Source organism: Sorex araneus, chromosome 2, assembly GCF_027595985.1.
Source record: "Sorex araneus isolate mSorAra2 chromosome 2, mSorAra2.pri, whole genome shotgun sequence".
NCBI lineage: Eukaryota > Metazoa > Chordata > Mammalia > Eulipotyphla > Soricidae > Sorex > Sorex araneus.
Genome location: NC_073303.1, coordinates 378307863 through 378330731, shown reverse-complemented (window position 1 = coordinate 378330731; position 22869 = coordinate 378307863). Strand labels below are relative to the sequence as shown.

Sequence of the window (22869 nt, the reverse complement as noted above, 5' to 3'; positions counted from 1 at the left end):
TGGGAAACAATGAAAACTCGACTTGACCTTGGGTTATTTTATGTGTTCATGTGTGTGATGTCTCTGTAACATTTGAAATTGTTCTCTGGGGGCACCCACAGGATAGCCTTGACCAATTTTTGTAAAATTCCACCAAGTGTTTGGAGTCTTGAGAAGTCTTCCCACGTTTGGCCAGCAAGGCGTTCCCCTGGGGCCTCCTGAGTGTCCTGCTCAGATTCCCTGCTTAGAATCCTTGGAATCCTGTCGGACTTCTTCCTTATCTCACTACCAGCAGAGTCCGTTCTTCCCGTTTGCACTCTCCATAGGCAACTCCAGAATACCTACGGGTATGTGCTGCAAAGGCGGGGGGGAGACAATGACACCTCCGAGGGCTTCCAAGGGGAAACGTTTCTCAGACTGGGGTCTTTTATTTTTTCTTTTTTAAGCCTCACCCTGTGATGCTCAGTGGTTACTCTTGGCTCTGCACTCAGGAAGTACTCCTGGTGGTGCTTGGGGGACCACATGGGATGCCTGGGATTGCACCTGGTTGGCCACTTACAAGGCTAATGCCCTCCCTGCTGGACTTCCGCTCTGGCTCCCAACCTGGGGTCTTACAATACTTTGCAGCCGGTTTCTCTCTCTCCAAACAGGTCAGGCTCTATTTCTGGCAAGGCGCCGGTATTCAGGACAGTCAGAGATATGGGTGTAAGTCTAACAGTCTTTTCATGCGTTCCTTTGACCGACTTAGATAATATCCCTTTTTTATTTAAAACAATGTGTGTATAGGACTACAATAATATTTTTAAAACCCCACTAAAACTCACGTATGTTTCACAGTTGTTAACATTTCTGAAAACATGGTTTATGTCTTATTTTGTTTTGTTTTATTATTTTTTGGGGTGTACACACCCAGCAGTACTTACAGGCTACTCCTGGCTCTGCACTCCGGGATGACCCCTGATGGTGCACAGGGTATTATATGCGATGCCCAAGATTGAACCTGGGTCAGCCAGCAAGCCTTCCTCGCTGCCTTTCTCTCTGGTTCTGAGTGCTAATTGTGATGCTCCGTGCAACTATCAGGGAGCACAGGAAACCTCACACAGTGAGAGAAAGTTGAGGGCGTTATTCTTGGGAGTAATCTTAGCTTTAAGGCCATGTTTCTATTTAGTGACAATCTTTTTGTTGATGATCTTCTATTGGATACGGTAAGAAGAAGATTATCACTGGAAGCTCAGTAAGGAGTTAAGGAAGGTCCTTAGTGATGAAGGAAGAGTAGGTACTGCGATGGTTGATAATTCCTTAGTACCTCAGTATTTTCATGGCTGGAAATATTGGAAAGAATTATTCCAGATGTGGTTTGAAACAGATAGAAAAGTTTTCTTGGGTCTGAAGAGATAGTACAGTGGGTAGAGTCCTTGCTCTGCACTCAGCTGACCTGGGTTTAATCCCTGATGTCTCATAAGATCTCCCATAGCACCCCCAGGAGTAACCCCTGAGCTAGGAGTATCTCAGAGTCAGGAGTAACCCCTGAGTAACACCAAAAACAAGAGCAAAAAAGAAAAGCTTCCTTAAAGAGCAGAGAAGAAAGACAGCCCCACCAGTAGGAACACAGCCTAGAACTAACACGAGATCCAGTGTAAGGACTTTTAAAGGAAAATTCAGTTTTTGTGTTTCTAATCAAGCTGATAAATATGGCTGTTACAAAGCCCTGGAAATTCCCATCATTCCCCAAAGATGTTCTATTAGGTGTTCGTGTTGCTAAAATAAGACTAACATCCTGTATTTCCAGTTAGGCTGGTGAGGTTGTCATCTTTAGGAGAAGCTTCTGCTTATTTGAGATCTTCATGTGACTTATTTTACCGTCGGCCTCGGTGCAGCTACTTGTTATTTGCTGCCCTCCTGCGATCTGGTCTAAGGCCTGGAGCGTGGCTTTTCCCTTTGTGTGGGGGTTTGGTATTGGGAGACTATGGACGCCTTCCATCAGAAAGAGCTCACCCCCATAGGCAGCAGAAATGTTTAGAAAATACGCAGGTGCTACCACAGCAGGCCCCCTGCAGCCGGTAAGGTGAAACTGAGGCTTCTCCTCTCACTAGTGAGTAGAGGTAGTCCTGCTTCCATCTTTTATCATCAAAACGACGCCAGATCTTGGCAGACCATGAGAAGTTTCCTGCTTCCACCGTGGTGCATTATTTTGTCCTTCACTACCCCAAAAGTCATTTCTTTTGAGGTTTGTTTCCCAGAATCCTCTGCAAATAACACCTGCTTTGCAGACATTGACTGAGTAGAAACTAGACCACATGTCTTCGATGGTCTTCAAGAGTTGTACCAGGCTTTCAACATTAAGGAAAGGGACTCAGGGAGTAGCGGCCGGGCCATGAGGGCACCTTGGCCTCTATCGGCTGACATTATAGTCTCCAACATCTGATACCCAATGATATAACACAGGTAGAGGCTTAACATTTTCTTCCTGTGCTTCACTCTTATACCTTGGGATTTCCCGAAATTTTATAAAAACATCAGCTCTTCAAAGGCCATCACACATGGGAAGTGAAGAAGCTGGATGAACCTGATGTATTTCACTCGTGAAACTAGGAAAAGAGGTGGAACATTAGAACAAGGGTCCTGGGGGACCCTGAAAGGACTGAAACATTTGGATTTTCACCCAAGGTGGGCAAAGAAAATGTGCAAGTTTTCTTTCTACTTTTCATTCATAAGGAATTCAAAATCATTTCTTTAGATAGCCTGGAGCAATGAAATGACATGCATTTAAATTAAAAATCAGCGGCCGACTCATCAAGCATCTTAAATGAGGATGATGCTGCATGATTTTCCTTTGAAGGATTCTTGAATGTTGTAAGAACTTGCTGTAGGAAACTACTATTTTTAAACTAACAAAGCAGAAGTTTCATTAGAACTGCAAAAATAGTAAAAGGCCCTGTGCAAAATTTTGTTTGATTGCTCCTTACAATGCAATTATTTAGTTTTCTAGCAGGTATTCTGACCCTAAAATATAATATTCCCATAGGAATTTATTTTGTAATAAGTTATTTTGAATTCTCAAAGGCAATGAAAAGAATGAGAGTAATGAGGTTAGAATGAAATAAACAACTATCTTACAGCTTATAAAGCATTTAGTGTGTATATATTGATAACTCAGCAGGGAAAATATATACTTCCTTTGTAAATGATAATTTATAACATAGAAGCCAATATTTTGGATAGAGTATCTGTTTTAGTGATGTAAATTGTACTACATATGCATGCCTTTCTGCACTCAAATGAGATGTTTAAATAGGTTAACACATTTATCAACTTGTGAAAAACCTAAATTCCTATTATAAAATATATTTCCCATTTCCATTCATGGAAATTTTCATGCTAATTAGTATTTTTGCATTTTCTCAATATGCATACATTAGCATAAATATCTGGCTATATGTCTACACTATACATGAAAATGCCTTACAAGCTAAGAATAACTTCTAGAGCATAGTGTGAGGTGAGGACTGTTAAATATTTGTTAATACATTTCTGTATTAAGATTTTATTATATAAGTAATGTTTGCTCAAAAAATCTGTTGCTTTCTTGTTGCACATTATAAATGGTGTTATTAAAAATCCCAGAAAATTTATTAAATCTAAAACTGGAGGACCTATGAAACTTTTACTATTCTGTAAGATAATATGTTGTCTACGCATCTATAATCCTGACCCTTTATGTCAGCATAAAAATATGTACAGAATTATAGACCTCTAAGTTTTTATTGCTTCTGTTAAGACAGTGAGACTTACCTAGACTTTAAAATGGACGAAAACTGTTCCAGAACCTTGGTTGACATATAGAATGTAAGTCAAGAAGGTATTCTGACATTTCAGCAATGAATTACACACTTTGGGGGGTTTGGCTGAAAGGTCTGTTCTCATAAGAGGGACTACTGCCCCCTCCCCACCCCCACCACCCCCCGCTTTGGAAACTACCTAAAAGATACCTAAGATTTGGCAAGAGGTACTTGTTAGATTACAAATCAAAGATCAAAGGCACTGATAGATACATCAGCTAGCGGACAGCTTGTATTTGTGCAGTAGTCTTTCACATGCTCTATGAAGCATACAGTGGTCTTGTCTGACTTGAGGAAAGATTTAATTGACTTTGTCTGATTCCTACAGTGGCTTTGATAGATCTTGGTAGATATGAGATGGTCATCTAAACTATGAGCATTCCACTTGCTGCTACTGTGTTGTGAACTCAAAGTACTTTTATCTTGCTAACTTATTTCTTATTCTTTAGTGCATTGCCCCAATCTAGTAATATATAGCATAACCAAGTTTTATGCTCCTATATTTTCATTTATTTACATATTTTGTATCATAAGTTAATTTTCTGTATTTCATATATATTTTTATCTTCTTTCCTCAGATATTTGAAGAGTATACTTATAATGGATTATGTAGAGAGCTTCCAATAACTCTCAGTAGAGTAGATAAATTGCAGGAGCAGGAAAGGAAACTAATATCTATTCTGTGGTGATGCAGTGTTCAGCATATTCTATATATCGCACCCTTAACTATTACACTAACAATCTCAAGTAGCTATATATATCTTCATTTTTTTTAAAAATGAGGAAACGAAGGTCCAAAGTGGAAAATATAGTAGAAGCAAACTCTCCAAGGCAACAAGAGCCACTTCTGAAGGTTAAGCTAGATTTATTTAACGTTTTACTTTTACATTGGAGATTTTCTTTTTATTACACAAAATTATTCTTTTTATCATCTCTGCTTAGAAAGCGTTTAATTTATTTTAAAGACGATTTTAGTGCATCCTGATCATTTTATAACCTTGTTACTTAGAGCTATAAATTTCTTATGCAGGAGTGTAACTGCGAGATCCTCGGATCCTCCTTGCTCTTTCAGAAGATCCCCTACTGGATTCCACGCCGATAACTTCTGTGACGTGTCCATGTGAGTGTGATTTGTGCATGTGTGGATAACTAGTGGTTTGGTTGAGGTTCTGGGATAAGTATAAGCGTTTATCTGATGTTTGAAGCATTTTGCAGTCATATTTGCATAGAAATTATGCAACATAGCATACTAGATGGATGTGCCTAACTCTGCATCACACACCTAACAAATAGTTATTATTTTTCCAGCACAGCTACACGGCTACCATAATGGAGATTTCACCCTCAAACTTTTTGTTGGAAATTAAAAAAATGAGTTCTATATCTTCTTTTCTCATAACAACATGTACCTCTTTATTTCTTGTAGCATGTGTTTATTTGTTCAAGTAACTCTTATCTAATGTAAGCACTCAGTTACATGACTTATCTGATAGTGAGTGTTTAGCTGGAGGCAGAAGGATCACATTTTGACACTGACTGTTGAAAGCAGAATATTTTATTTCCTTTCCATGTAGAAATAAGGTGATTGATGTGTCGGCTGATTCTAGCTCCTTCTGTCTATATGCTAGCTGATAACTAAGACGGGGGTTCATTGAGAAGGAATATTATTTATTTATACTAACACACAATGTCTGAACCTTTTTAGGGTTTATTTTTGCTCAGATCACAATAGAAGGAGTGCTGTCTGATTCTAGAAACAATGTCAGTGTGGATCTCAGATGCTTTCAGTCAGAACATTACTATACAGTCAAGACCTCATGCAGTGTTCAGTTTGCAGCTGAAGAATTAGGATAAACATATATTTAGAAATCAACTTAACATTTTTTTTGTGATGCAGCCAATCAAAGTCAAAATTGTGAATTAAAACATATAATGCTGAATGAAATTTTCTCTACTTTTATTTAAAGAAATCATCTAGCTGTTCTAAGGAAAGTTTTACTTCTGTTCTTAAGACATTGAGTTTATTGTGAGTTTTGTTAGCTCTAATATGAAGACAGTATTTTAGCCAACAGAGAATATAAAATAGATTGGATTTCTAATAAACTCGACTAGAATATAGAAAACAATATGTGGGAAAAAATACTCAACACAAAGAATAAGAAAGGCAGAGCCCTAAGCAATTTCCACTAAATTAAGCACTTTTCTGAGGTTTACTTTCCATCTCTGTAAAATTGTGTGTTATAAAAGTATAATAGTTGAGGAAGGGATGCTGGTAATCTAGTTATCATGGGTCAGTTAATCCTCTCCACAAACATAAATGTGCAAAACTATCCCAAATTGTCAACTGAAAATTTGAGAGCCTAAGTGGCTAGAGGCAGGTAACAATTTGATAAATAGTTATTTCTGAAGAAAAGTTTAGAATTTTGAGTAAGAATTTCAGTAGCTTATAGTCTTCCTGCCCAAAGACTTTACTCTATCATCTCCTCCCCCACAAGTCATTAAATGAGAATAGTTTTGTCAGCAGGAAATTGGCCAGATAAACAACTTAGCCTTTGCAGTTCAAGACTCAGCAGAAAACAAAGCAAATCCTTGAGGCTGGGGGGATAGTAGAGAGGGTGGGGTGCTTGCTGTGCAGGTGGCCTACCTGGGCTCAATACCCCAGGGGGACCCCCAAGTCCCACCAGAAATGATCCCTAAACATAAAGCCAGTAATCAGTCCAAAGCACTGTGGGATGTGGCCCAAATACCAAACAAACAAAACAAAGCAAAAGAGAAAACCAGGAAAAAAAAAGCAAATCCCCTGCTTTGTCAGCCTGAGGTTACAATCTCCGTATCAGGGAAGTGTTCTAACCAGAACCATAGTGGGGGCCTGTGTTCTGCAAGTGGAAGACACAGAGAATATAAAATAGATTGGATTTTATATCTATCCAGTTAGGCGCCACCACTGCAGAGGGAGATGTGAGTCTGGAGGGAAGGAAAACCAGGGAGAACTTGGTACCTGACTGAAGACAAGCAGACCGGCTGGTAAACTGAGTGTCTATGTCGTGGTGTTTAAGGTGCTTGGACTCCCGTCGCTGTCTGAGTGAACGGCTAGAGAAGTAATAACTAGAAAGCCACGCTAAGAACATAAGGATTGGCCAGGGGGATAGCACAAGGCAATAGGGAGTTTCAGGCTTCCAATGCACAGACCTCTCTCCAGTGAAACCGTTCAGAACTAAAGGCAAAGTAAAGCATAGTCAAAGGAAAACCTCTGGAATATTCAACAGAATTCCTCAAATCGGAAGAAAATGCTACATTCCAATTAAAACCCAAAGGAAGAAATAAAAAGTACCCTATCAATACACGTGTGAATAGAAAATGTCATGTGCGTATCAACACTCCTGTGCTTTGACAGCATACTTGCAAGTTTGCTAAATCTCTACAGTTTATTTGTAGCCATCAGACTAGTCATTTGCGAACATGCATGAAGCAGTGAAGAGTGTGAGGCACTCAGCACACAGGTTCCTAACTGAGGGCAAACAGGAGATACTCTGCCTTTTGGTTTCAGTTGCAATACTGGAAACAAGTCATTCTTTGTTCCATTTAGTGCCACTTCCCCCCACCTCCCCCTACCATTTTTGTTGGTAATTTTGTTGCTTAAAATGCCCCTGGAGTGGGAGAGGTGAGCCCAGCACCCGCCAAATAGAGCCCCAAAAGTTGAAAGCCTCCATGACAGAGCTTTCATGCTCCCATCCAGACTCGACGAGCCTCATCCAGAAATTAATCTGTTGAAGAACTCAGGTATGTGGGTGTTGTGACCGAAATCTCCAGGCTTTCAAGGAGTCGGGGATGGGCTACTTCCCCCATCTCCCCGCACTTCCCAAACCCCTGGCAGTCATGCACATGTCTCAAAGCCACCACCCGGTTAAAAATTTAACACCAGCTGTATCATCCCATTACATTTTTTGATCTTCTTGAAACACATGGCCACATTTGCAGCCATGTAACGTCTCAAATTCTACAGCACTGATAAACCAGGTTGGCTGGGGTGTAATGTAGAAGCCAACAAATCTCAAATAACAAAATAAAAACACAGAAGTCTTAACCTGTAATAGATTTTAGTAATTTCTTATACAAGGGCTTAATGGCTCCATGGTGAGATGCAACAATCTTCACTAATTTTCTTCTAAGGAAACATTTTTGATTTTTTTTAGCAAATTAATTATAATAAGCAATATAAAATAAATTTTTGGGGGTGTGTTTAAGGGGGTGTGCTTAGGAAAACTGGGGATAACGGTGGTGGGAAGGTACAAGAGTGGTGGAATTAGTGTTGGAATATTGAATGTCTATAACAAATAACCATGAGTAACTTGGTAAAACAGTGTTTATATAAAGCTTAAAAGGAAAGTAAAATTTAAAAAACTTAAAAATGTTTCTATCAAAGTATTGGAGTGCTGTGGGGCCAGAGAAATAGGATGGGGGTAGGGCATTTTCCTGCATGTGGCAGACCCGGGTTCTATCCCTGGCAGCCCATATGGTACTCAAGGCTGCCAGGAGTGAGTTATGAATGCAAATCCTGGAGTGAACCCTGAACACTGCTGGCTGTAGCCCCCCAAATAAAAATACATGGTGTTCTGGAGTGCTGTAGAGTGCTTCTAAGTGTCAGAAGTCTGTGAGGTGCCTTGCAAAATAACTGATGCTCGATTTCTTCCTTCAGATGATTTTATAGTGCCATTTGCTATGAGTTCAATGTTAAAGGAGCAACAGTAAGGCAAAATGTATTCCCAGAATTGGGCATGTGCTTTGCATGAGCAGAACCAGGAGAACCTGGTTTCAATTCTTGGCAACATCACCATAACAATAAGTAAGAAAGAAATAGGTGAAGAGGCAACAATGCTTATTAAGTCTGGTATCTCTGAATGGGATCATACATCAAACATGGTTGAGTGCAGACTGGAGGATGAGAATGTGATCAGACACTCACGGATGTCTATCCCGTACTTCCCTTGAAAGCAGCACTTCAGCATTGTAGCTTTCTAAAATAGGACTACCATATTTATAATACTTAAAAATACTTATTGTTGAATTGATTTCTCTTTATCTCTTGTGTTCTTTAAAAAGCGTATCTTTCCTCTAGCCTTCTGCCGTTTCCACACTACCCCAACTAAATCAAGTTAAGGGATGAAGTGAAGAATGCAGCCTCCGTTGGTGCGGAGATGGGGTGAGGGGGAAGAGTTGGCTCCCTGGAGTCCAGGATGAGGGGTTTAAGAGGCTGGTTGTAGTTATGACTCTTTTTCTGAAACTTTTCTTTCTTTGTATTGACCTTTTCAGATGTTAAGAGCCTCTTTCACTACTTTTAGACTTGGAAGAGGTACATCCATGCTTTTACTTGCACTCACTTTATGACTTTAACTGCCTGAAAAATGGGGAGTGGAAAAAATTTCAGCATCGGTTGCAAGATGAATGTTGATCTCAGTAGTGGGTGTTTCTTGGTGTCATGAGACAAACAGGCATCTGGTGGAGAACTCAAGAACCTTGAAGCACACCGCCATTGCCCTAAAGGTGGTAGGACACGCATTGCTACACTTAGTTCTTGAAAAGTCTCATTCCAAGGATTTGCACCTCGCTTCCAAGAAAGGTACTGACTCTTCAAGCACCTTTTCCACTTTTTATTTCTGCTTTAGCCTCTTCTCTTTTGTTTTCAGGAAAGGGATCTGTGCTTCTCAGTATTTAGACCTCAAAGTGGGTAGTATATTATAACTTCTAATTTCCCAGGAAGATATGTTTTAATGACTATGGACAGCAATTATCAGGTGTTTCCTAAGAGTCTGGAAAATTATTATATTAATTTGATGATGATGATGATTTTTTTTTCTTTTTGAGTCACACCTGGTGATTAACAGGGATTACTCCCGGCTCTGCACTCAGGAAACACTCCTGGCAGTTCTCAGGGAACCATATGGGATGCTGGGAATCGAACCCAGGTTGGCCGTATGCAAGGCAAATGCCCTACCTGCTGTGTTACCACTCCAGCCCCTTGATGATTATTATTGGAACTAATACTTTTCTATCTATGTTTATCTGTTAATATAATGAACCAAAACACATTGTTTAAAATATATAATGAATAAAGAAAAATGAAAAAGAAATCTTGATATACACTCCTGATGTATGATCAGTCATTATGTAATATTTAATATGTGTCTATTAATTTTCTTGGAAATGAGGGAAAATAGTTTATTCAGCTAACAAAGTGATGTAATGAGTAGATTATTAAGTCATTACCAGTATAAGAATTAAAATTAAAAAATTTTTCAGAAATTCATGATATTTATATATGCAAACAAAGAAGTAGAAAAGAGAGAAAAAGATCCCATTTGTAACTTGTACCTCTAAAATCAAGTACTTAGGATTCAGCTTGAGAAAAGAAATAAATATATATAAGAAATCTATAAATCATTGCTAATAACTGAAAAAGGCACAAAGAAATAAAAATGTATTGTCTGTTATGAATTAGAAGAACTATCATTGTTAAAATGCCCAAAAGCATTATATAGATTCGATGCAGACCCTATAAAAATTCCCATGTACTTTTTAGGGTTATGAATCAAATACCATTAAAATGTGTATGAAATAGTCAAACTCTCTGACTATCCAAAACAATCTTAGGCAAAAAGAATATGGAAAGCTTTATTTGGTCAACTTTAAGTTACAATCTAAAGTGATAACACTCAAGACTGCCCAGTACTGAAAAAAAGGTAGAATTTCACCCAAGTGGAGTAATACGAGCACTGAGACACACCCTCGTGAATTTGGGCATCCAAGTGTCCACGGAGGATCTAGGGGTATGAAGTGGAACAGGGAAAACATCTTCAACAAATGATGCTGGAAAAACTGGCTAGATGCAAAAAAAAAAAAATGCACATTCAAAAAATGAACTTGAACCTATTTCATCATCTAAAATGTTAATTAAAAGTAGATTAAAGGCCTTGATATTAGACCTTAGCCTGTAAATTATACTAAGGAAAATATCAGCACAACTCTTTGTGATTCTGACTCTAGAAACGTCTTCAGTGGCAATGCCATTCACTAAGCAAACAGAGGCAACAATAAACAAATGGGTTACATCAAGTTAGGAAGCTTCAGCACTACAGAAAGGCACAAGGAAAAGGAGCAAAGACCAGAATAACGACCTCCCCCACCACAGACAGGGAGAAAAGATTTGCGTATCACACATCTGACACAGGCTTAATAGTCAAGACATAGAAATTTCTAGCAAAATTTAGTAACAAAAAATCCATAAAACTTCATCAAAACACAGGAAAAGAGAACAGATTCTGCCTCAAAGAAGATACACAGATGGGCAGTAGATTTATCAGAAGTGCTCTTTGCTACTTGTCTTCAGGGAAATGTCAATCAAAACAATAATGCAATATCATCTCCACCCAGTGAAATTAGCACCCATCAAAAACAAATAAACAAACAAATGAATAAATAAATAAATAAACAAGCAGTGCCTGTGGGCAAATATGGGGAAAAAGGAATCCTCATTCATTGTTGGTGGAAGTGTAGACTGATTCAGCATGGAAGATTCTCAAAAATTTAATAATTGAACTTACATATAACCTAACAATTTCACTTATTGGTCTCTACCCTAAGGGTCCAAAAATGCAATTTAAAAAAGATATTTGAGGGCTGGAGATATCCTGACATCTCTTATGGTCTCCTATGCACCACCAGGACTGATTCCTCAATTCAGAGCCAGGAGTAAACCCTGAGCACCGCTGGGCGTGGCCCCCAAACAAAGCAAAGCAAAAGACTTTTGTCCTTTTCTGTTCATCTCAGCACTGTTTACCAGAGTTAAGCTAATGCCATCACTATAACCGTACCTATAGCTACCGAATAACTGACGAGGAGAGAAAGAAACCGCAGTATCTATACATAATGGAATACGACTCAGTTATGAGAAAAGACTAAATTGTACAATTCACGCTGGAGGTTGTCGTGGTGAATAAAGTGAGTCAGAAGGAAAGGGACACGTACAGAGTGATCTTGCTCAGATGTGTAAGATACAGAAGCATATGAAGGGGATAACAAATGGGTAATGGAAGTAGCACCTGAGTGCCAGTCCATAGAACTGGGTTTATCAGAGAGGTGGGAGTGAGGGTGGAGTGCCCTTGAGACAGTGGTGTGTGGAAGTGGTGTTGGAACATGGTATGGCTGAAACTTTATCATGAGCAGCATTGTAAAGCACAGTGCTGAATTAAAAATTGGAAAGAAAGGGAAAATGATAGCATCAGTAATTTTTTTTTTTTTTTTTTTTTTGGTTTTTGGGTCACACCCGGCAATGCACAGGGGTTACTCCTGGCTCTTCACTCAGGAATTACCCCTGGCGGTGCTCAGGGGACCATATGGGATGCTGGGATTAGAACCTGGGTCGGCCGCGTGCAAGGCAAACGCCCTACCCGCTGTGCTATCGCTCCAGCCCCGATAGCATCAGTAATTTAAAAAAGGTAAAAAATCTTTTCTGTTTCGACTTCTATGCTTGAAAATTATTCCACTTAAGAATAAGGATGTTTGGAACTTTCAAATTTTATAGTATTTCATTTTTGAAGTATTTCTCTGGCTTATAAGTTCAATTACAGTTTTTACATATTACATTAACTTTTTAGATTGCTTTGATACCAATTATTTTATTAGCAATCATAGCAGATGATAATAATAAATTCATTTTAGAGGCATCTCTTGTTCCATACATGTTAAGAAAAGATTCATATATATAAAGTTGGATGATTTGTATGTGCTATTTGCTGCAGTGTTGGGATGCTAGCCCTGCTCTGCTCTTGGGGTTTGTCCCTGGATATTCCCTGGGGACCAACCATGCCATGCTGGGGATCAAATCCAAGTGTCCCTGGCGAGAATCCTGTGCTCTGCCCATTGAGCTATCTCGCTGTCCCTGAAAACATTTTTTAACCACGTGTGATTCCTCACAAATACTACAGATATCTGTTTCTGATAGTGTGAAATGACAGGATACAGTTTCTCTCTCAAAGTTCAGCATCAAGGTTAAACTCAAGCTTGCTCAAGTCATGAGGAAAGTCATTTTTCTTTTTATAGTCTCTCTAAATTTTAACGTTTGTGTTAATAGTTAACTTCTGGGTTAGATAGTATAATGAAGATGTAAATATATTTCAGTTCAATAAATTAGAGATTTATTGAGATCTGGAAAGATTGTGATCCTATGAAGGGGCAGTTATGAGGTAACTGTTATGGAGGAAAAAAAATCCATTAAAATCCATTAACCAGATTTCTAAGGACTTAGCTTGCTAAATCATTAAGCCATGACTAAAATAATTTCATAAACATGCATATGGAGAATATACAACTGCCAATATTGTTTATCTGGGGGCAGATGGGCACGTAGGAATTGAATACTTCCCAGTAGGGAGAGAAGTTGTTAAACTTGAGAAGGCATTGTAGCTGAGGCTTCTTCATTTAGCAATCACATCACTGTCCACTCAGTAATGAAGCAAAGCCGCCTACTGAACATCACCCTCTCAGCAGCTTCTCGCTCTCAAGGACTCGGGGCCTCCATGACTTTCACTGGGCTTCGTCTTTTAGAGCTCAGACACTGGAGTGAGTGTTTTTGCTTTTATTTGCTTTTGCAGCACTTTCCATCTCTGACTTCACCACACTTATAGTATTAGTTTCAGTGATTCAGTCGGGGTCATAACATTTTAATGCTAGAGCTGGACTCTGATCTTTTAATAGTTTTCTGTTTTAATTAATGGAAGGTGGGAGAATAGAGTACTTTTTGTCCCTGGATTACAATCCTCTCAAGGAGTCATTTAATATAAGAGCCAGAATTTTTTTTAATTTTTATCAAATCACCATGTAAAAATTTACAAAGCTTTCAGGCTTAAGTCTCAGTCATACCATGATCATACCCATCCCTTCACCAGTGCACATGATCCACCACTAAGAACCCCAATATACCTCCTGTCACGCCTCTCCCCCACCCCCGCCTGTGTAGCTGATAATTTTCACTTTACTTTCTCTTTACTTTGATTACATTCAACATTTCAACAGGAAACTCATTATTATTATTTGGACTTTTCCCCCAACAATCAAACCTGCCGAAAAGGCAGCATTTGATCATTTGTTTTCCATTGCTGAGAATGGAGAGCATATGAGGTCGCGTGGTTTGGGATTTCTGGTATTTTAGTAACTAAGTCCAGAGAAATTTCTGCCAGAATTCCCATCATTGCAAGCTCATACCTCTGTTTAGTGGGCCTTATAAGATGGCGGTCGCCACACCGCTGCTGGGGAAAGGAAAAGCTGAGAGAGAAAAACCCTTCCCCTCCCAAGGCGGCATGGGGCCATAGCTTAGTTCACAGCCTAGAGGCATTTCTGCAAGAAGCTGCTGGTGCTGAAAGTAGTTAGTTGGCCTTCGGGATCATGGGCGTTCCGTAACTGAGGGGCTGCTCGTATGGGACCTCTCGGATCACATCTAGGTGGAAGGCCAGAAAATCTTTTTATTGAGTCACCCATGTTAGTGCTGCAAAAGATGTATTAGTGTCATAATTTACAAAAATAAATAAATCTTATACACATACCCAGTCAAACACGATGAGAACGCTATTCAGGTATCCCAAAGAAGAATCGAAAGAGCTATGCTAGGTGTATCATGTCTCACTCAGGTGAGAGAAGGAATCCGGTGTTCTGACCTCCATCGCCAGTCGAGAATCAGGGATGCTGTCTTGCTCACCAAGACATCAAAAATCAGATGGGCCGGACATGAAATTTGATTCAGAGATGACCTCTGGACTAGAGCTGTTACTGACTGGATTCCAAGGGACGTCAAAAGACCGCGTGGCCGCCCACCAACTAGATGGTCAGACTTCTTTGTCAAAACACTGAATGAACGGTTTCAGGCTCTTCCTGTTGCTGGAGCGAGCAGGTATCATTGGGCTACACTAGCATGTGACAGGGACAAATGGCGACGTTACTGGTGCCCGCTCAAGCAAATCGAAGATCAAAGGGATGACAAGTGATACAAGTGATACAAGATATGTTGCATTTGACCAAAGAATATAGAATAGAGAGAACTAATGCTCTATAAAAAAAATTGAAAGTGAAATTTTTTCCAAAGCATAGCTTTTACTTGATGTTTGTTTATACACAACAATTATAAAAAATAAAAAGATATGATACCTTTTAGTAACAATACATATTCTCGTACACCTGCAAATAAATACAAGAACAAATACATCAATAGTTTTATAAGTCTACCTAGCTAAAACTCTTTAGAATAGAAATCATACTAAGTAGGTATAATTTAGGTATTAATATAGCAGAGGGGTATTTTGTTATGGTATCCACCCTTCATCATTTTACCTTTGAAACATTTTGAAAAGTTTTCAAATTTCATATGTAAATTGGTACACACTTGACACTCGTACAACAGATATTTTGCAATTTACAAAAATTATAAATTCTTTCAAAATGTAGATGCTTTAAAAAAGATCCAAACAACTTACACCTACTTATTTGAATCCATTTTTCTGTGACTTAAAATAAATATTTGTTGTTGTAATTATTACGCCACATGAGCTGGAGCTTTGAATTTTTATTTGGAATGTATACAGGAGAAGCAGAACACTTTCTCAAGGATGATGATGACAATGGATTAACACATTGACTCCGTCAATACACACTGATTTAATGAAAATGAATGCTGGAGTCCTACACCCTCATATCCAGAATGTGATTCATTTAGAAATAAAATGATTATAGTGTAGCTAATTCAGATCAGGTCATATTGGATCAGGCTGAGTCCCTGATCCGAGATGACTGATGTCCTTGTAAAGAGAGGACAAAAAAAGATAAGGATGCACAGGAACGCTTGTGACAGCTGAGGGAGAGATGGCATGGCACATCTATAAGTCAAGAAGAGCTAGGGCGGCAGGGAACCCCAGGATCTGGAAGACCCAGGGTGCAGGGAATTCCAGGATTTGGAAGATCTAGGAAGATTGGGACCCCCAGGTTTGAAAGAGGCAAGGGGCTTCTCCCTAGAAACTTGGGGAGAACATAGTTTTAGATTTTGGACTTCTAAACATGAGTTATGGAAAATAAATTTATGTTTTAAGTGATCTGGTGTGTGGCACCTTGTAATCCCAGGGAAACTAATCTCTGGGTTAATAAAGACAAAGCCACGAATATGTGCATCAAGGTCAACAACTGATGTCAGCTGTCTCCAATATTTTCATATTTTCACTGAAACTTTTCATGTTAAAATTGCTCTTGTTCTAAATTGATCTTTAATTTCTGTTACCAAAGTCATTTTTACTGGTTAGTAAAACTGGCAAAGTTTGTCTTTAGGTATTTGCTGTTCCCATGTACATCTGAGGGAAGAGGTAGAGACAATAATCAGTGGGCATAAATTTTCACACATTAATGTACTTGTTTCATCATGGAGTGACTTTTGCATTTAATACCTAGGAGATCCAATAAGTATCCTAAGAGTTCAAGGACGAAGTTTCATGGAATAAGACATGAGGAGGTCCCTAAATTTCAGAGGCTGCTAAAGTAGAAGGTGATTCCTGCTCTTTATTCTTTTGTTCTGTTTCTGTTTGGGGGCCACATTCTGCTGGTGTTCGGGGTGTACTCCTGGCTCTGCACTCAGGTAACACTCCTGCTGAAGCACAGGGAATCAAACCCAGGTCAACAGTGCGCAGAGAAAGAGCCCTACCTGCCTTACTACCTCTCAGGCCTCCTATTTTCCATTCTTGACAAGATCTGGGAGTAGTTGTACTAACATGCAACTTAGACCCTACTGAAAAATACAGTGAAACTCTCGATCCAAATTGATTTCTCTTGATTCATGACTTAGGTCAGAATCTAGGGAGCAGACAAAAATCTCCTTTTGGAACTATTTGCTATCACATTCCCTTTTGGAACTATTTGCTATCATATTTCCTTTTGGAACTATTTGCTATCATATTCCCTTTTGTCATTCCCAGGAAGACTACTTCAGCACAGTGACTCCACTCTAAACCTTCCTTTCGTGACTTTAGTTGGATGCTAAATGAGTTATTTGTATCTCTTCTTATGTAAAATAAATTTATCAGTATCTACTGACTGGACTTGACGAATAAATGATCACGTATCTGAAACGAACTTAACAGTATTAGATTCCTTGAAATACGGCAGTGTTGATGGCACTATTTATTTTTCAAGACTATTTCCACATGTCAGGCATTTCTTCTCTTCTGTCCTCTCAGAATTCACAGTACACAACTTTTGCATCTCTTACCACATTGAAGTTTTGCTGGAGTTTGCCTTGCACGTGGCTGACCCGGGTTCGATTCCTTCGTCTCTCTCTCTCTCGGAGAGCCTGGCAAGCTACTGAGAGTATCTTGCCCACACAGCAGAGCCTGGCAAGCTACCCGTGGAACATTCAATACACCAAAAACAGTAACAACAAGTCTCACAATGGAGATGTTACTGGTGCCCGCTTGAGCAAATTGATGAACAATGGGACGACAGTGTTACAGACTTCACTTCCTACTAAAAAATCCTTCAAGTCAGGGACTACAGCATTTATAGTACCCAATATGAATTAGGTGTGGGTGCATGTATTTTGCAGGGGGTTATGGTTAGGGGTATTTTGATAGACAACAGCGGGACTTGGAAATCTGTGCAAGCCGAGAAAGAATGAACAGCTGGAGACTCAATGCTGAAAAGATGCAATTCAGAAAACAGTAAAGAAATCAAACCCAAACTTTGCTATGTTGATTTTACCTGGGGCCAAACCTCCTCATAAACACTTTCATTGTTAGCTGCGAGCTCCGTGTCTGTTTCCCAGTTCGCTGCAGATCTTACATATTCTGAACACTTCAGCGTGCCATCTGTCTTTGAAAGAGCAAAAGAAGAAATTGCAATCCAACATCCCCTTAATGAGCTGAGGAGTGTTTTTAAGTCATTCTGCTTAGTCTTTGCTTTCCTTTCATTCCTTCAGGCAATTAAACATGGTACGCGTCATGCTACACAAGTATTTTCTACATCAAACAGGGTTTTTGATGTTTCAGACTCGCATCTCTCTTGGGCAGATTTCATAATGGCTTATGTCTGGGCTAGCGCGTGGCTGAGTGAAGGGGAGAATAAGAAGCGATTTCCATGTCCAGGACACCTGTTGCTAATTTTGCAGAGGATATAATTTAGAAATGTCTCAGACCTTTCCAGGGAATGTAAATCTTCAGAATATAAAAAATGAGTATAGAACTTCTTTATGAGAAATTCAGTTTAATTCTCCAATAAAAGTTGAGAAATGATCCATTTCAAGTATTCAACTTTTGGTGTATGTCGATGGTTTAGGTAATACTTAAAAACTCAAAGAACTCATAGATGCACATACAACTCAAAGGAATATTCTTTTCTAATTCTAATTTTCTTAATTTCTTTTGAAAATTTTCGTTATACTTTTGGACTGGAGCAATAGCAAAGTGGGTAGGGTGTTTGCCTTGCATGAGGCACACCTGGGTTTGATTCCTCCATCCCTTTCGGAGAGCCCAGCAAGCTACTGAGAGTATCTTGCCTGAATGGCAGAGCCTGGCAAGCTACCTGTGGCGTATTCGATGTGCCAAAAACAGTAACAACAAGTCTCACAATGGAGACATTACTGGTGCCCACTCGAGCAAATCGATGAACAACAGTGCTATAGTTGTTCTTTTGACTGATGGCAACTGAGGAGTATAAATGGAATAAAAACAATAAAAAATGCACTTCTGTTATATTTTTGTCCCCATCTGAAATTCAGAGTTGTAACTATCATCACAAAAAATTTTTATGGAAAAGGATAAGGGCTTTTCCTTAATTTTATTGAAATATAGTATATAAATAAAATTGAGAATGTTTAAATGATATGTTTAAATAATATATTGATTTGTAAATTTATATATTGCAATATTTCACCACATAGTGTTAGCTTTAGCATCTTGTATGATTTTTGTTTTTTTTAATTTGTTGGAGTAGTGAGACCATTTAAGATCTACAGTTCAAAAAATTTCACTTGTATATGCAGTGTTGGTAGCTATATTCACAAGGCTACACAGAAGATTCCCAAACTTACTCATAATAGAAGGTTTTTACTCTTTAATCACCATCTTCCCAATTTCTGTCTTCAACTCACAGTTGTTCCAGAGAAACATTCTACTCTTACCTCTACAAGTTAAACTTTTAGACTCCCCATATAAGCATTATCATATAGTATTCCTATCTCCTCTTTTTCATATCCCACTTTACATATTGTACAGTGATTCTTTTATTCTCATGACTAAATAATGTTCCTCATGCACACACAGATACATGCTTGTGGGGGTATCTGTGTATGTAATACAGACAGAGAAATAAAAAGAAAAATCTAGATATCTGACATACTCATGTTCTATGTTAACGTCAGACCTTCCTTATCTGCTCATCACTTGAAGACCTACAGGTTGCATCCATATCTGGGCATATTATGAAAGTCTGCAATGAATATTGGAATACAGGTATATCTTTACTATATTTAATTTCTTTTGCAGATAATCAGAAGTGAGGATTCTTTCCTTTCATTTCATAGTCATCTTTAAGAAATATGAATATTGAGAAATCTGTCATGCATCAAATTAGGAAAACATTCCCTATCACAGCATGGTTCATAAGCAGTCACTGGCTGTAGAGATTTAGGTGGGCAGCTTAAACTGTTTGCCAACACGTTATTTTTCTTTTCTTTCAGATTTGTTGCTCAGGCTTCTCAGCTGCACAAAGACTTGCGATGGATGTTGTCTATGTTTATATTATCCAAATATTTTTATGGCATTCAGCTGAGTTTGGGCAATAGAAGACTAGAGAAGAATTCAAGAACAAAGAGGTTAGAGTATTATTCTTCCCTCCCTGCAAGTCACGGATCCTTTTGGACCACAGCAAGAATTCTCATCTCGGGGCTGGAGCTATAGCACAGCGGGTAGGGCGTTTGCCTTGCATGACCCAGGTTCAATTCCCAGCATTCCATATGGTCCCTTGAGCACAGACAGGGGTAATTCCTTGAGTTAAGAGCCAGGAGTAACCCCTGTGCATCGCCAGGTGTGACCCAAAAAGCAAAAAAAAAAAAAAATTTCTCATTTAAACAATGGTACATCTATACAATGGAATACTATGCAGCTGTTAGAAAACATGAAGTCATGAAATTTGCATACAAGTGGATCAACATGGAAAGTATCATGTTAAGTGAAGTGAGTCAGAAAGAGAGAGACAGAGACAGATATAGGAAGATCACACTCATCTGTGGAACATAAAGTAACAGAGTGGGAGACTAACACACAAGAATAGTAGAGATAAGGACCAGGAGGTCTGTCCCACAGCTTGGGAACTGGCCTCACATGCTGGGGGAAAAGGAAGCTGAGATAGAGAAGGGAACACCAAGTAGAGGATGTTGGGAGGACCCATTTGGATTGAAAGATGCGTGCTGAAAGTAGACTATAGACCAAACATGATGGCCACTTAATACCTCTATTGCAAACTACAACACCCAAAAGGAGAGAGAACAAAAGGGAATGCTCTGCCACAGAGGCAGGGTGGGGTGGTGGAGGATGGGCTGGGGGTGGTGGGAGGGATACTGGGAATGTTGGTGGAGGAGAATGGGCACTTGGTGGAGGGATGGGTAAACGATCACTGTATGACTGAAATGCAAAAGTTCATAAGTTTGTAATTGTACCTCACGGTGATTCACTAATAAAAATTTTTTAAAAAAGAATTCTCTCTACATTCTGCAGAAGTAATGCCCCTCCACGATTACTACCCAGGAATGCCACAGAGAAGCGTCCCAGTTCCAGGTCCCTTAACCATTTTACAAATCAGTAATAATCTCTCACCTAGGTAACTGTTCTCCCAAATTAAGCGTTTTTATTCTGGGAAATATTTGGCAGCTAGAATGTACGAGTAAAACACATGTTGGGAAGTTGTGTTGCTCACATTTGAAGAGCTCATATATAAAATATCAAGTTTACTCAGCTTTCTCTGGCCACTATCATGGGAATAAAGGAAGAACGATTCTTCAGAAATCAATCTGCCATGATATTCAGCCACAAGAGAGACTAGTAGGTATCCACTAGTGCAGAGCAAATAAACCTAAAACTGAGTGTGTGAAAGGACTAAACAACATTTCATAATTTCTATGGGTCAGAAAACACGCAAGACAGAATTTTCACCCCTAGTTAGGGTGGATAAAACATTCAGTGACTGTGTGAATGCCGTGTCATTACCTTAGGTTGAGATCTGACCAGATGTAGCACGTTTCGCAAATCTATAAGACTTCAGTCCTCAAATTTCATCCTGAGTCACAATGATTCTACAATTATGCACAATAAGATGTTCTACTAAAGTCCCATTCAATGGGTGCCACCAAGTCTGTTCTCCCCACTCACATCCCCTGAAGCTCAATCAGCCTTTGTAGCCAACAGCCTGGCGGCAGCATGAGTGGGATACTCATGGGTCCCACATAGAGGATCATGTTGGATATCTAAACCCTGCTGTGTGGGGACCTGGGGCTGAGACTTCCAAGCCTGCTTGGATCAGGACTGGGCCTCTTCCATCTAGATTTCCCATTTTCCAGTAGCTAGGCGGTCACACCCAGGGACTGCCCCCGGCGCTGTGTAATCCCACCAACGGCCAACATCCAGAGACTATAAAACCTAGCTCCCAGAAGCATCTTATAGCCTAGTTCTTCCTCTGGGAGAACCTGGCAAGCTACCGAGTGTTTCCTGCCCACATGGGAGAGCCTGGCAAACTCCCCATGGTGTATTCATACGCCAAAAACAGTAACAATGATGGGTCTCATTCCTCTGACCCTGAAAGAACCTCCAGTGCGGTGCCATTGGAAAGGACAAGTAAAGAGAGGATGCTAAAATCTCAGGGCTAGGACGAATGGAGACGTTACTGAGACTGCTCGAGAAATTCGATGATCAACGGGATGATGATGATGATGATGATGATGATGATGATAAATCTTCTCATTATTCTATTATTATCTCCTTGTCCTGTATCACCCCTAATTTTATTCTAAAACAGCACCTTTTCATACTTTAAATTCAAATGTTATTTTTCTCCCTAGGTTACCTTAGTTGACATTTAAAACAAGTTGTTGAATGAATAAATAAAAGACTAAATAAAATAAGCCAATAAATAATGAAAAAATATACTCATAAGAGATGGAAATGTTTAAAGAGTTGAATCAATGAATACAGAAATGCCAAGCAAAGTGATTGGATTAGACTGGAGATAAAACTTAATTGTCATTAGCATCTGGATGATTAGGAGGTAGGTTGGGAGAGAATGTGAGAAAAGAGAGGAGGGGAGTTGCAGATAGACTCACCTACCGGGTGGGTAAAACAAAAGCAAGCAACTGGAGGCAGCTGACGAGGGAGGCAGGAGAGGGCCAGAGCCCAGCAGCGGGATGTGGATAGGAAGAGCAGGTCCACACTTCAAATAAAGTTCTCCAGGGAAGTCACTGACTTGAGCAAGGAGCTATTAATTCTACCTCCTGGCTCTCAAATCCAGGACACTTATTTGCAGTCTCTCTGGCATTTAAACGTTGTGTCTCCTAGGATAAGTGGTGAAGAAGCCGTTTTGGATTCCAGTGGAGGCAGAATCGGGGTGTGTGCATGGGGTTCACATCAGCATTTGCTGGGACCGGGGAAAGCATCCTCACAGCCTTCTTCTGTATCATTCAGCTAGGACCAGCCCTTGGGGCACTACTTGGTGCTCTAGCCTACTGCTCTTGCTGTGTCACAGACACCCAGCTACCTCGGGGAGTGTTCTAGAACCAACTGTGGTGATGGTTGCACAGCTGTAAGCATATTAAAAATCGTTCAATCATATCCTTCATTTGAGTGGAGTGGACAGGGCTGTGAATTATATTTTAATAAATCCAATGTAGTGATAAATGAGATAGCATCAGATAGTGTTAGTGGACTTTGAGTAAGAAGTGAAGGAATGGCGTTTGCCTTTTGAGAGAGAGAACATATGTAGCCTC

The 22869-nt window shown here is 39.5% G+C and overlaps 1 long non-coding RNA gene across 1 annotated transcript in view; it reads left to right on the top strand.

Moving 5' to 3' along the window:
* Positions 1-19947, top strand: part of LOC129402183 (uncharacterized) — a 124259-nt gene extending 104312 nt beyond the window's left edge. The window contains exons 3-5 of the long non-coding RNA XR_008628577.1: positions 4849-4938; positions 9129-9435; positions 19576-19947. This is a non-coding gene — a long non-coding RNA (uncharacterized LOC129402183). The remainder of the gene's footprint in view (positions 1-4848; positions 4939-9128; positions 9436-19575) is intronic.
* The last annotated feature ends 2922 nt before the right edge of the window (positions 19948-22869 follow it).